General features: G+C 39.8%; 1 protein-coding gene across 1 annotated transcript in view; it reads right to left on the reverse strand.

Annotated features, from left to right (window-relative positions):
- Positions 1 to 2,258: 2,258 nt before the first annotated feature.
- Positions 2,259 to 15,367, reverse strand: part of IRS1 (insulin receptor substrate 1) — a 49,098-nt gene continuing 35,989 nt past the window's right edge. Inside the window, exon 2 of the mRNA XM_038145464.1 lies at positions 2,259 to 3,323. The gene's annotated coding sequence lies outside the window, so the exon portion shown is untranslated. The remainder of the gene's footprint in view (positions 3,324 to 15,367) is intronic.

A 15,367-nucleotide genomic window follows, 5' to 3' on the forward strand; every position in this document is an offset into this window, starting at 1 on the left:
AAAGAAACTCAAATAATAACCAGAAACTTCCACTTGAAAAAAATTAAAAGCAAAATAAACTCCCAAGCATCTGAGTTTTACCAGCAGATCTAGGACTGATCCCATGTGCTCATTTTCAAACTTAGAGAGAAATGACAATCTGTTCTGTGGCAGACAGTGCAAAAGAATTCATAAAAGATAGTATAGCACTGTATTTTTGAGGTATTTATACTTTAATTTAAAAGGGTTTAGTTCACAATCATCTATTTATTAAAGTTTGTAATTCATAAGAATAAAAATCTATGCAATAATCAAGAGTTTTATGTTTGGTAATGAATACACTTTGTTGCAAAAGTCTTTTCAAAACATTTGCTGAACAGACATCTTGAACTTTACTTAGGGAAAAAAAATAATTAACATAAGCCCTATGCACATTAACATCTTTAACAAGCTCCTTCTTTGCCCATGTGCCATCATTAACATGAATGGAAACCCACCAGATCAGCACCATCCCCCCTGCCATCCCTAATGACCACTGTCAATTCCTACACTTACGTAGAATTAATTTTGTTGAATTTGTTTTCATTTTGTTTTATTTAAACTAAATTTGCTCACAGAAGTGTAACTGTGAAGGTACTCCCACCAACATTAAATGAACTCACTGGTGCCTTTTAAACCTTAACAGTAGCTTCCAGCACCTCCAAACTTGTGACTTTAGTAATTGCCAGATTCTGCAAATTACCTGGAACAATACAAAGCACAATGGACATTAAATACTTTTCTATGCAAGGCACTTAAACATCAACACAGGCTAATATTTAGCAACCAAATCAACACAGTGAACATTTAATTTAATTCACAAAGATGGAGAAGACTGAGCAAAGGAGATAATGGTGAGTCATTCTTATGTTTTTACTTCAGAATATATGCAAACTTTCATTGCAAATAAACCCCATTTTTAAAAAAAATAGCAAAAAAAAAACAAGGCTAAAGATAAAATTTAAATGGGTAACTTGGAAATTTAAATACTGGTCTGATGCACGTGGCTTTCTTTTTAAAGCAAGTGCTGCTTCTTAGGTATTAATGGTTCTTTGGAAAAATCCACATCACTGCTTATCAAGGCTAAAAGGTGAGCTACTCCAGATCCACTTGCCCCTTTCTACATCAGAAAGCAGCAAAGCCTCTTGTCTGCTACTGCTTGGTATCAGAACCTTTGGGAGGAGACTGCTCTGTCAGCAAAGGCCAAGATTTCCAAGGCAGCACTTGGGCAGGCACAGGTCCCTCTCAGGCTGCAGCCTCCCCACACAGCAGCACCCTCACTCTGCCAGCATCACCACTGCTGCAGCTGTTCCCACTGAATCTGGAATGATTTGAGCGTTCTTAAGCTGAAAGTCCTTTCTTAAGTGAATATTCTGACTTGACAGGGTCAAAGTGGTTTTATATGTGCAGTAATACCAGCAGAGCTAAGGGACTGGCAAGCCTCCAGCAAAAGGAGAGGTGAAGAGCAGCTGTGCAATGGCCCCTTCATCTGTACTGCAGTCAGAAGTGGACACTGCAGTAACCACAGCCTAATCCCAGACATCATCAATATCTCAAGGGGAAGAAACCCTTTCTTTGAGGGCTGACAGCCTTCCTACAGGTAGAGCCGCTGCTGTGCCTGCCTGCTTTTTCCTGATAACAAGAATTCTTTTGAATGTGCACCAGCCCATGGAGTTGCTCTGTGGAAGCACGAGAGACCAATGGGGACCTGACATGGCTTCAAATTCAATTATCACTTCAGCAACATTTTACTTGGAAATCCATGATCTCAGAATTTTTCCAGTCCCCAAAAGAATTAAGACTCTGCAAATGCTATGCACAGAAGAATTTTCATCTGCACAGAATCAGTGTAAAGCAGAGGAGAGTCACAGAAGAACTTTTCCCTGTCGTGCCTCTTGCACTGATTTCCAGACAATCATCTGAGTTGTGCTTTTTAAATTTTATGCTGAAGCCTTGCTAAAGCTTCCAAGGGATTTTACATGCTGTGAACCCTTTCCCCAATTCAGTGGAAGGAGAGCTGTATCCCAAAAGGTCTCCAGAAAAGTGAAACAAAGGCTTTAGTGAAATAATGCAAGGAAGCATACTCCCTACTCCACCTAATTACACTTCATTCTTAAGCTACGGTGGTCCACAGCCATTCTCAATGACAAACAATGGAAACATCACAGAAACCTGGTGGGACAATTTCAGATATTTGAGACAGCGTACCAAGAAAATAAAAAAGACCCAAAACCCACTACAGCAGATAAAACAGTATCTAGTTTATTACATATAGAAAGAGATTTCCAGAATTTACAAACACCCACATTTTCATTCCAGGGAAAGAGTCAATTTAAAAAGTTCACCCTTTTTTGTTTCCATTTTGCTTTGTGGTTTCCTGTTGGTTGTTTTTTTGTTTGTTTTTCTTCTTTACAATATATACAATGGAAGACTTTGATTTCTTTTTTCTGATTTTTTGTCAGTTACTGTGCAATTGATGAATTCAAGTTGACACTTGTAAATACCGATGTACAGTAATGTTTGTCTTTGTTGCAGTTAATACAGACTATTATTTTACAAGGAGTACAAAATTATTTTTCTTTTGGAAAGAATTCAGCTCAACATTAGGGTTATCTTACAACTGATAGTATCAGTAAATATGACTGTACAATCAAGGCCCAGGGACCAATGACTCGTATTATATTATTTTCTGAATTACAATCTTAAAACAAGAATAGTACCCTACTCTATTCTTAGAAGCCTTGTTTTAAGCAGGTTCCCCACTCTGTTTACAACAGAATATAGTATACCTCAGTTCCACATCAAAAAAGATGTGCTGTAGGAAAAGTTACATTTTAATTAAAAAAGTACATGTATAAATCAAAACCTATGTTAAATATTTAATACTCTTCAACCAACATTAAGTCTTGTATGTAATAATTTACAATGATGATTTGTCATACAGGTTTTCAGCAGCAAATGAAGTTGTGTAAATGTGCTAGTAAAATACCCATTCTCACCATGATGTAGTGGTGGGCACATCAGTTCATGTGGCCAGCTAAGTCCTTATGGTAGAGGATGAAGTAAGAGAGACTTGTTGTCCAGGTGTCACAGTGCTTCTGCTTGGCACAACACAGGATGTGCAGCTCAGTCAACAACTCCTGAGGTTTGTGTGAAGTAAACAAACTGAACTGGATGCATCGTACCCATTTACAGAGGAAGAGGAGGAGGAGGTGAGGTCCTAGTTGTGATAGCATGAAACATTTATAGTCTTGATACCCATGAGTTTAAAAGAAGGATTTGTTGAGGTTGTGTAGGTCATCATTCTGAAATTGAAAGAGAAAGAAAATTAGCATCACGAGCACTTTAAAACTTTTCTGCAATCATTTCCCTGCCCCTCATTTATTTTTCTTCTCTTTAAAAGAGTTATCATTCAAACTGAAAGTGTTAGCACCTTGAAAAATTATGGCATACACAGTTGAACTGTACTCAAGCATGTGAATCCCAAAAGCATTTAAAACAGATGTTGGCAATAAAATTCAAAGCAGTCAGAAACACATTTAAAACTTGCAAGAGATTCACCTAAGCAGAAACAATTTAAGTGTCCATACTGATTAAATCTGACAAGCTCCTGAAACAAGAGAAAGGAAAGCTCCAAACACCAGCCTGCTGTTGGCATTTTTACCAGCTGCAAGAAAGATTCACTGCATGTCAGGCCCTGCAAGAGGCCTTCCTGGCCACCTGCAAACACCAGGCTGGCCTGGAAAGGATGACCAAGGAATGGAGCACTCAGGGCACAGCATTACCACCCCCTATTTGATATACAAAGCTCTAGAAAAAAAAACCTGTACATAGAAAATCCTGGTAAAGCCCATAAATTTATCTACATTCTGCTTCCCTCTGAGGGTGGGCAGGGTAAATAACAAATTCCTGCAATCCTGTTAATGCACAGCGCAGGTTTGGAGGGGAATGAATGCCAGAAGTTGCCTTTGACCCTGTCCCCCCAGCTCTCCTCATCTCCTGCAGCCCCCGACCCAGTGCACAGTGCACCAGTCTGGGTCAGCAAGTCCTCTGGACTCTGCCTTTCTGCTGGTTCTCCCCAGGCAGGTTGTCAGTCCCAGCCCTGATGAGGAGCAGGCAGTGCTCAGCAGGATGCACTCGGGGCTGGATGGCCTCGTGTCCTGCTGGCAGCTGCTCCAGCCCCCGTGGGGAGCACGGTCCCTGCCGGGGGACACAGAGCTGAGGTCACACGCTGGGGCACCAGGGCTGCCTCCCACTGCTCCTGAGGCCCTGTGGCACTGGCTGGCCACACACACAGCCCTGGTGTCCCCCACTGCCCAGCACCCCTGGGCCTCCCACACCACAGTCCCAGTTCCTCTCTGCACACCACTGACATGCAGCCAGACCCACTGGGAACCAAACCACAGCACTGAAATGAATCCAACTTGTCTTTTAACTGGGGTTAGAGGACTACCAGCATTTACATTTCAATAGTTTTGCTAAAATCTGCTGAAGCAAGACTCATATTTGACATAAAAGTGTGTCTATTTCTTTGTTCAATATTAACTGCGCTCCTGAAAAGACAGGTAAACAGTGCATTTTCCTCAGTACAAATAAAGGCTTCCCATAGACACGTTGAACTGAAAAAACTGAAAAGACCTCCTGTCCTATATTCTTTTAATTGCACAAGAAACAAAATTTACTTTGTGTGGTCTTTCAAGTGAAAGGAAAGTCTATCCCTGAAAATGATGTGTGGTATGCTGTGAAAACTCCCTGGAGACTTATCTCACAGATCTCTTATTTACTTTCAACTTTCCTCTGCACTCACATTGCGATCTACTGGAATGTTCCTACCCAAATATCTATACACAGCTTCACATAGCTGTCAGCTTTCAACTACATTTGACCTAAAATTAGCCAGTAATGCCATACTTTATTAATAAAGACAAGCAACAAAAGAGAAATGGCTTGTTTAAATGGAGGAGCAAAGTGTGCATGACGTATGTGCTGCATATCCACGGTGGGTGTTCCACACCCAGTTCCCATCCAGCAGGGCCAGAGGAACTGCTGGGTGCCCCCAGCATGGACCAAAGGTCCAACCTGCCCTGCACTGACAGGGCAAGTGCAAGGACAGCAAGAAACAGCTTTTCTACACGGCCAGACTTGATTCTGCTAAGAGATTTTAAGAACATAAATAATACATGATTTGCAGTATCAGAGCCAAGTTCTACGCCTCTTCACCAGTATTCAGGTCATCTGAACTCAAATACATCACATATTGAACAGAACGACTTGTCGCATCCAATTTCTCACCAATTCCATCAATATGGCCAAGCAGTCACCTCAACCACTACCGGAGGGCATTTATTCCTGGATTCCAAAGTCAGAAGAGCAGAGGAAGAAAGAGGGTAACAAGTCTATTGGAAAAACAAAACACTTCCTAGAGGAATTCACGAAGAAAAGAAAACTGAAGAAACCCACAGTTACAGAAACCCAAACACTTGTACATTGTAGTCCTGCACATGTGTAAAAGGAGTGGAAAAATCAGAGAAGCCTGAAATACCCAAGAGCTGGAGACAGGATGAAGAGACAGAATCACACAGGACATGACCTGGTACAGGCTGAATTTCATACACACGTCAGCTGCAGGCATGACAGGACACAGGCGCATGGAGCAGTTTCAAGCTTGTACTTACACCTCCAGATCTTCAGCAGCACAACGTGGAAATCTGTCTGTTACCCTTTCCTAAAGATGTATTGGTAGCTTTTGTTTTCTTTTAACTTTGGGAAGGAAAAAAAAAATCAACTAGGATCTTTGCTAAGCACCATCTGAAACTATTGATTGCAATTACTGGCTTTCATACCCAACTCCTCTGACCAATCTCTTTCAACAAACCATGAATTGAGTAACCGAGAATGACAACCCACACTACTGCTACAGTCCAGTGGTGCCTGTTCTGTCTGAATGCACAAAGATGCGTAGGAAACAGACAACCTGAGAGCAAAGCTGCTCCTCCGAGTCACTGGAAATACACTCATCCTATAAACCTTGGATCCATTACTTGTGCCTTATGCACAGCCAAAAGCACTATCCTCAGTTTTAGCATACATATGTTCTTTGCTGGACTTCAAAAGTATTTACTGAATTTTTGACAAAACAATCTGAATCTCCTCTCTCCTCAGTGAGCTATTGCAGTGTGCTTTAAGGTGAAAGAACCTTATTTGGAAATGAAGTAATGGGCTGGATACCTCCAGCCATCAGCATTTCCTTAACAACACACAAAACAGTGCAGAAGACAAGTGTTTTAATAGAGAGTGTGAGGACAGCAGCGAGCTGAGGTAAGGATCATTAAAAATACTGACATCACTGTTGGCAACCAGAGAAAAGGGAAAACCTGTGTTTAATCTATTTCCTATTCACCACAAGTTTCAGCTGGAGTCCCCAATAATGCAGTTTGTGGTTGACTTTATGGAAAAAGTTAGTGATGCAAGAAAAATATACTGAAACAAACAAGCATCTTTAAAAGTTCCTACAAGGTACCTCTGACAAGTAGTCTCTGCTCAACATCTGTTACAACACACATGCAGATAACACTGACGCACGTTCCAGCTGGCAAAGCTTCCTTCTCAAATCTCTTAGTCCAGGATGGATAAAGCACAGCTAGCTGCAGTTTCTATTACAGCTGAAATCCCATTCTTAAATCCAGTAACTAAAAATAAGGTGATATTTCATTTTATTTCCATTATTGGGGAGCTGGAGAAGAGGAGTACTTAAATTTTGAACTAAGAGCAGAATGTCTAGACAGCTTAATATATCTTTTCTGAAGTTAAACAGAATTTTCATACATAATATAGATGTGTTGCTAAACTACACTTAAAGTGTAATCCTTACTCCTTCCTTACAACCCATTCTCTTTGAAAGTAACCAAGGAGGAAAAAATAAAACAAAGCAAACAAAAGTGAAAACTCAAGCAATGTTCCAGCAAAAGGCTTTCCAGTAGCCAATTTAAACTTCCATTTGCTATTAAGAGCCAGTAATGTGTCTTGTCCCTAAAACACCAATAGAAATGCCCTTCCAAAGAGTCATTTAATTTCGAAACAGTCCAATAACATGAAGTTGCTGTTGAAGTTCCACCATCATGTCAGCAAATAAATGCAACTACTTTGTCACTGATTAACACAGCAGGGCAAAACAGAGCTCCCACACATCAGACCTGCTCAGCATACTGTGACACCTTCCCAGTGTCAGCTGGCATCTGTTTAGGAAACGACTTCACAGGTGACAGAGCCAGGTCAATGAAAAGATAGTTATTGACTGAAGAAAATGTAGATTTTTTTTTCTCTCAATCTAAATGAGGATATTTTGCAGCTTTGCCATTAATCTTGTTAATCCAAACACATTTTCCAGAACTGTACCTATCACATCAATCCTTTATTTGAAACCACGAGCAAGGACTAGACACCCTGTCATAGTTACTAGTTAAGAAACAAAAGGTTTTAGAAGTGCATTTGTTGTTTACTTTAGGATCATACAGATCACCTTATTCTGTGTGTGGCAGCTTCCCACATAATGAACAAATCTAGCTCCTAAAAAATAAAAAGCTCATGAACAGAAGCTCGAAACGAAAGGAGAGCCGTTGCGAACATCCTCGGGAGGACTCACGCAGGATTCCAGCAGCCCAGCTGCCCGTGCAGCCTGCCGCACCCTTTACCTGGACAGGAATAACGGGGTGTCTTTAGAGATCCGAAACAAAGTAAACACCTTAAGAAGTCTTGGAAAAACTTTTTTTTCAAGAAGTCTTGAAAAACTCACAGCTCGTCTTGGTGACATCTGCACCAAGTCAGATGTCATCGCTCATTCTAGGCAAACGGAGCGCACCTACCCACAGAGCGAGCGCGGCCGCGCTCCCCACACGGACGAGCAAAAGCAGCGCCTGTTTACATTTCCCCGGCATTATTAACGGGCACACAGGCACGGGCAGCATCTCCTTCGAATAAATTAAAAACATCGACCAAAATTTGAGCTAGCTCAAGTAACTCCTTTTCAAAGAGATGCAAATAAGCTGCAGCTCTTCCCCACTCCCAGCGATGCCGAAAGAGCCAAGGAATGCAGGCAGGAACAATGGCTGCTCCAGTGCGTTAATTGCAGCCCGGGTCTAACAAAAGCAATTCCAAACAGAACCAAACAAAGTAATTACAACATTGCTATTTAACTTGACAGGCTGTAATCTACATTTAATAGATAAGCTTTTCTCCCTTGCACCCCAAAATGCCTATTTCAGCTTTCCCGTGAACGTCTTAAATGGGGAATTACTGAAGATTGGGTTTCACCAAGTCCTTTCCTACAAGGCAGAATAACTGAATTTGGTGTTTCCACCCGGTTTTGTCTTTTATAGAGGTCATTCACTGCTGGAGGAAGGAACCCAAAGATCACTTACAGATGACCACTTACGTCTTTCTGCTATTGGTTCAGACAAAATTCATGTACAGCACTTGAAAAAAACCAAAGCCATCCTCACTACCGCAGAAAATTTTCTTCTATTCCCCAGAAAGAGAAGGTGGGAAAAAACAACAACTATGAGACTTTGAAAATAAGATGATGAGCCAGAACCAGGTTTTTACATTTCAGAACCCATTTCCTGGGATGTAAGTACAGTGGGAAAGCACAAACTAAACCACACACATTCTTTGGATGAGCTTCTGCCCAGCAAAGAATTCGTATGTTTGACTTCAGCTTCACAGCATGTCAACCTGATTACAACTCATTCAAGAGAAAACTCAACCCATCACTGAGGTCAGCAAGAAAGGCTGCAGCCACAGCCACAAAGCCAAGGACTGCCTGCCCCGAGCACCTGCCACGGGAGAGAGTGAAGCTGCTGGAGGTCAGATTTGCCTGGTTCCACCAAAAAGAGGACACCAGCCAGCTCCCTGCACAGGCGTAAAACATACAGGGAAAAGGAAATCACAACGTTTCTATGCAGAAAAAATATTGAAGGGATATCTTGCTCTATTACACAAAATTAGTAGCAGTTTAGGGTTTGAACAAGACTGATGACCCAAACACTGAATTTCTGATTAAATATTTCATCTTTTTAACTGTGGCAAAAGAAGTTACCAAATCTTTGGTGTTTTGGAAGACTAAAAGAAACAAAATACAATTAAGTTTAGAAAGAAAGAAGCTTAAATTCAATAGCATGTGTTGTAAAGAAATTCTACAACTTTTCTTGGGGCAGCACAGCTAAGCAAGCCATAAGACAAAACAAGTGTCCAGCAGCTGCAAGTAACAAAAATCCAAGATGCAGCCTGTAGGTTTGTGGTTGGTTGAGTTTCTATGAAATGAAATTAGTTTTTCTCATTAAAAGAGAGTGGTGCTAAAAATGGGATTCTCATGTTTGTGTCTTCCGATTTTGTAAGGATTGAAGGTCTGGATCTTTGCCTTCCTTTACTAATAGTCCATCTAAGTAATCAGCTAAAGGCTGAGTCCAGCTTACAAGGGAGAGAAAATCCCTTTGTTTCAGGACTGAAAAAAATGATGTTACTATGAAGCCAGGGATCTCATGAGATCAATACTCCAAGTTCATCCCCAATCTTCTCATAATGCTCCTCTAATACACTTGGCAGCGCTGTTTGTGTTTGATATCCTTCGGACAAACCCACTGCTGGCCCAAGGTCTTCTCTCCTCCCCAGACTGCAATAATGAGAGTAATAACAAACCCTAAATGTGCACCAACTTCATTAATAACTTTAGTCCTCACAGGGCAACACTGCTTGTGTCTTTAAGATTCAATTAGACTTTAAAACTTCAAAGAGACAATAAGACTCAAACAGACTGTCAAATAGACAACTGGGATCATTCATTATTTTGGAATTTGTACTGTTCAGCTCACCAGTCTGTAGAGTCTAACCCTGAAGAATTTGTGGCATTCACACCTCTCATGATGGCCCAATAATCCACACCCAGTTCAAGAAAGCACTGAAGTACACTTTGTACAGCTGTATCCTTGAAAAGAAAACACTGCTCAGTTTCTACCTTTAGTAAACAAATAACCAAATATCGACAATATTAACAAGGGGAACCCAGACACAACGTCATTATGTAATTTGTTCTTCAAAGGAGCTTTATTAGGAATTTTATTTTTCAAATTAAATTATTACTTTAATGGCAGTTTAGAATTCAACAAACTCACCAGTGCTAGGAATCATTACAACTGCTCTGACTATAGGGAAGCAGATGACCTGGGTGCCTTCAGATGCACTCACACCCCCTCAGCTTGTCAGCAATTTAAATATATACAATTAATTTAGATCAAAATTGAGTGCACTGAAGCTGTGCTCGTATTATATCAAGTAAATTACATCAGCAGTGGAGCTTAGCAACACATAACACCCAGTGTAGCTACCACATAATCAGAATATATTTCAGCTGCTGAATATCCTTATCTTTCTGTGAATCTGTATTTCACATGCCATTCTGACACTCAGGGCTGGTTCCCCATTCCAGAAGCCAAACCTTACCACTTTCTCTTGTGCTTTTCTGACCCAACTTTATAATGATCATTTTCTGACAAAATTACTTTTCTCTGACAACATGTTAAAACCCCTGAATAAATAGTCTAAACTGCCCTGAAACTGTTTTTGCGATACATGCTAAATGGTGAGAGTTACAGCTTAAAGCAAGGAAGGAGTCACACCATTGAGCTTTTCTGGAGCCATTTTCCTCCCAATGGACAAATAACGGGAAAACACAGAACAAACAGAAGAAAAATGGCATTTAGGAAGGGATACAGAAGCCCTGCGGGGGGATAACCTGGCCAGCTGACCTTCACTTTGAAATTTTGCCAGTGCAAATTAAGCAGCTAGTCTGCAGCACGTCTGGGCAGCAGCGTGGGAAGGAAGTTCTGCAGTGATTTTGGATGAAACACTTCCTCAATTCAAAACAACAGCGCATTAAGTATCAAAAAAGGTTAATAAGGACGTACTGGAAAACACATTGTGAGAAGCGTGCCAAGAAAACAGAGCAGGGAAGGGATAAGAACAAATGAAATATCATAAAGTTCACAAAATTGTACCAAGAAGTTTGGAAAGCCAAGGTAGAAAGAAAGAATCCATTATTTTGAAACCGTCTGCTAACTCGGTAATATAAAAACTACCGTACAGCAGAAAGAGCTGGAAACAAATTAGTGGTTATGCTTTAAGAAAGGGAAAGGAGAGGGCCTTTGGTATAAAGCAAAAAGCAACAGCCAAGCTTGTTACATCTTGAAGCTGGACTAGAACACAACAGTTTAACCACACATTTAGTTTTTCACCAGGATACCACCATCAGTCTGACATTAAATTAATTACATTAACCGCTTTAACACATTGTTTTCTGCTTTGTAGACCAAGATAAGATATCCTAGAAAACTACTGACATACAACATCATTTGTTTCTGTATGAAGGTATTTTCATGTACACCTACATACATCCACAATTTATTTCTAGTCATCTGACCTGACCTTTTTACCTTCCCTGTCTGCCATAAATTACAAAACTTCTCTAAGACTCACATGGCATCTTCCTCTTCCCATGCACTTCAAACCTGGTGTTCAGACTCCTTTGACACTTAAGCTGGTAACTGAAAGTCAAAGCATCAGCCATACTCAAAAGCTGCCAACAGTGAAGTGCTGTGGTTGGGGTATACGACCTACAGCCAGTAGGACAAGCACACAGCCACATGCAGAAAGACCTGAAATCTAATTCTGCCCTTGGTTTGATCTGCTCTGTAGTTTTACTCAAGTTACTTTGTCTTAGTCTCAAGGAAAAGATAAAACCCCATCTATTTTCTACATGAAATTCTATTGTGAGGAGGAGGAAGTTATGAAGTCTCAAACATGCACAGTCATTATACTATCTAGAGCATAATTTTTCTGCCCTAATCCTCCTGTGTCTCAGTGCCTTGTCTGTGAGCTGAGAACTGCTGCCTGCCAGCAGAGTTCAGACTGTGCCAGGGGCACACAGCAGGGTGATAATGTCTTGACAGTGCCCACATGAAGACAGACGCAGGGCAGCATCTGGACAAGGTGCTATAAATAAAACATTGGGCAGCCAAACACTGCTGAGAATAAAAAGAACTGAAAAAATGCCTCATTTCTGGATCACTCCTACAAACTGAAGAATACATTCTATGTGGGAAATGCACGTTTTATGCTCCATGGTCTGAAACTACAACAACCCATATGCACGAGGGTGGGAGGCAAAATCATCAATGCTTACAAAAATAAATAACATCTGAGTGTGACTACATACAGCCAAGCATTATTCCACATTAAGACAGATTTATAAAATTAACTAAACTCTACATGCAATAGAATTTTTAGCTGGAAAAAAAAAAGGCAACAAAATTCCAACATCAGAAAATAAGCCTTGACTGGTAAAGCAAGAGCTCTACCCTTCTCCCACTGAATTAGCAATCAAAGTACCCCAGACTGCTATGGGATTCACCTCAGTAACAATGCTGAGCACTTGAATAAGCTCTGAGATAGTCCATGCTAAACTCTTCCTTGCACCATTTAAACACTGAAAAACTTGTTTGTATATAGATTAGGTTTTCAAAACAACTGTCATCTAATTTATTTCCAGAAACCATAGTAACAGGAAAATAGTAAATATAGGGCACAAAGGAAATACAATCTCATTCAAAACAATGAAGCTATCTCAAGGTTGAAGTGCATGAGCAGAGGAGGCAGCACCTGGCAGGCACTTGGGGACGGGGGGCCTATTTGGATACAGCTGTGAAATTAAATCCAAATTATAAAGACCAATTAGACAAATCAAGTATTTTACTGCTTTTTCTTTTGAGTTTCATTCAGCAAAATCTTAAAAGCCTGAATGACTGCCAATATTATATTCTAAAGTTACTGACAGCCTAAATGGACTAACCTTCACTTGTTCAGTTGCCATGTTTTCAAATGGGAAACTAATCAACAGTCACATTAGCTATTTAATTTGCAACACCAATCCAGCATTGTGAAACTGTATAATTACACAAGCAAAAGTCAAACTAGGTGAAAGTTTTTCTCCTCTCAGAATTTTCAGTCAGATATTTTAAACTTTAAAAAAAACAAAACATGCCACATGAAATTTTTTCCATATAATGAAAGTTGTTCATAAGAGTATCACTAAGAATCTCACTAGATGATAATAGACACTGTATTATTGTCACACATAAATCTTCCAGGAGTTGTCAAATCCAGCATTAAGGATAACCCTTTAGAATCTATAAGTCAACTGAAAATTAAAAGCATATAGCAGCACAGATTAAAGGCTTAGCATACACACTAAAGGATCTGCACACAATATCACATATTATTAAAATGTCTTGGCTAATCAGTCATTGAAAACATCCTCTAGACATTAACCTTATCAAAAATATGAAAATGCAGCCTTATCATGCTGTATCACTGCACTTTATTATCTCATAAAATGGAAAGCCCTGTGTTCTCATAACCTACCACACGAACTTGTACCACTGGCCACCCAGTCCTCTCAGCCAAGAGAAGAATCTGTACCTAACTTGGCCTGGCCTGCTGATAGTCTCAGCGATTACAAAAGTACCTGATGATACATTTGAAACTCTCCCCAAAATGAAGAGGAGAGCAGGGGGGTCAGCACCCACGCTCAACCCCTGCATCCATTCCCTCATCAGCCCAGCACAGTCAGATACTCCAGAGAAGCTGCAGAGGGGAAGGGGCCAGTTAATATACGAGAAAAATCTATAGGAAACACAGCTTCATTAGTTCCACGGCTCACAGATCAGCTGTTTGTATAAGCAGTTTTGCTTGGAGCAGTGTTTTGTCAGTATTATTACTGTTATGTTATGCAAAGAATGTATTAAATTCTTAAATATTACATGAGATTTAATGGATTGTGTATCGCATGTGGGAGGTCAAACAAGGAGGGTAATGTTCCATTCAGCCTTATAGATGTAACTTAAAAAACAGAAGCTTGCATGATACTTCAAGGAGCAAGTGCAGATCAAAGATATGCTTGAGATGGAAGAAGGCAGCCTTAAACATAGAAGGAAATTATAAAATAAAATTTTAAATATAATTTTAAAAATAATCAGTGGTTGTGACAAGCAGCAGTGCTGTTTTCAAGAAGTTTTACAGCTCAGTCCTTTTTAAAACTTTCTGCTTTCAGAAGCTACCTATAAATTCTTCCTGTGCTCCCCCCTTATCCAAGAGAATATTGCATTGGTTTTTTAAGTTTTGTATTCATTTGGAAACTCCCTGTACCTCCAGTGGCAGGGACTCTGAATGGCCAAGCTATAGCAAAGAGGACATATGAAGAATGGCAGAGTATCCCAATTTCTACTTTCAATCTGTACCTTCATGCCAGAGCCAAAAATATTCTAATTTAAGGTCCAGTTCTCTTAAATGAAGGTTTTAATTAAGATAAAACTAGTATTTTTGTTATAAAACTTCAATTTCCATGGTCCTTTGGGGTAAAAAAGTACACAGCACAACAACTAATGTCAATGTTATTTTGTACATCTGTTTTCTAGCAACAGAAGATTTTTCGTATTATTAAAGATTTTCTGAAGATATGTTTCATCATTTCAAATCACCTAAGGAACAGAAGAAAACTCTGCAAGTATGTTATCATACGAAAAAATATATTTTGCAGGTCAGAATTTATCAGAAGGTATATTGCCTATACATTGTTCTGTAACATGCACTTTCTATTTATCGCATGTACAAAAGGTAAGAGTGTAACACCACTGCCTGTAAGTGTGTGGACATACAAAAAAGACCTAAAATAGGCTATAGTAGCATGAAAAAAGTAGTTCAATTGTGTTACTGGACAAAAAAGCTCTCCAAAACCAGGACAGTCCCCTGCCTCAAAAACAAACACCCTCCCCCCCAAACCTCCATATTGTCAGACATAATTAATGATTCCCAGTTCACACTGAGGACTGTTAGAAATACGAGTTATCATAGAAGGAGAAGGGGAAAACTAGCCACAGTGATTTTCTACAGATAAATATATCCTATATTGGTAATTACTGTTTTTCTACTATATGTTCTCCAGTCTCAATAATTAAGTATTCATATCTCTCCACTTACCAACTATGCATAAGGTTTAATGCAATGTTTAATTTGAATTAAGAATCATGACAATTAGAAGTCAGGAGTTTCTGTAGCATCTGTAGGTATTTTGTTCTACAGAGACAATGTGATGAAATACAAACACAAGAACTTTTTCTTTCAGTCAAAGTCCTGGTATTTCAGCAAGGAAAAACTGCCTCTCAAACTTTCATTTTTGTCTGTGATTCTCCCCCAGCTTGCAGTCCTGGTTGCTAAGAGAAGAGTGCCATCAGGGTCTGTGGAA

The sequence above is a fragment of the Motacilla alba genome, chromosome 9, assembly GCF_015832195.1.
Source record: "Motacilla alba alba isolate MOTALB_02 chromosome 9, Motacilla_alba_V1.0_pri, whole genome shotgun sequence".
In the NCBI taxonomy this organism is placed as follows: Eukaryota; Metazoa; Chordata; class Aves; order Passeriformes; family Motacillidae; genus Motacilla; species Motacilla alba.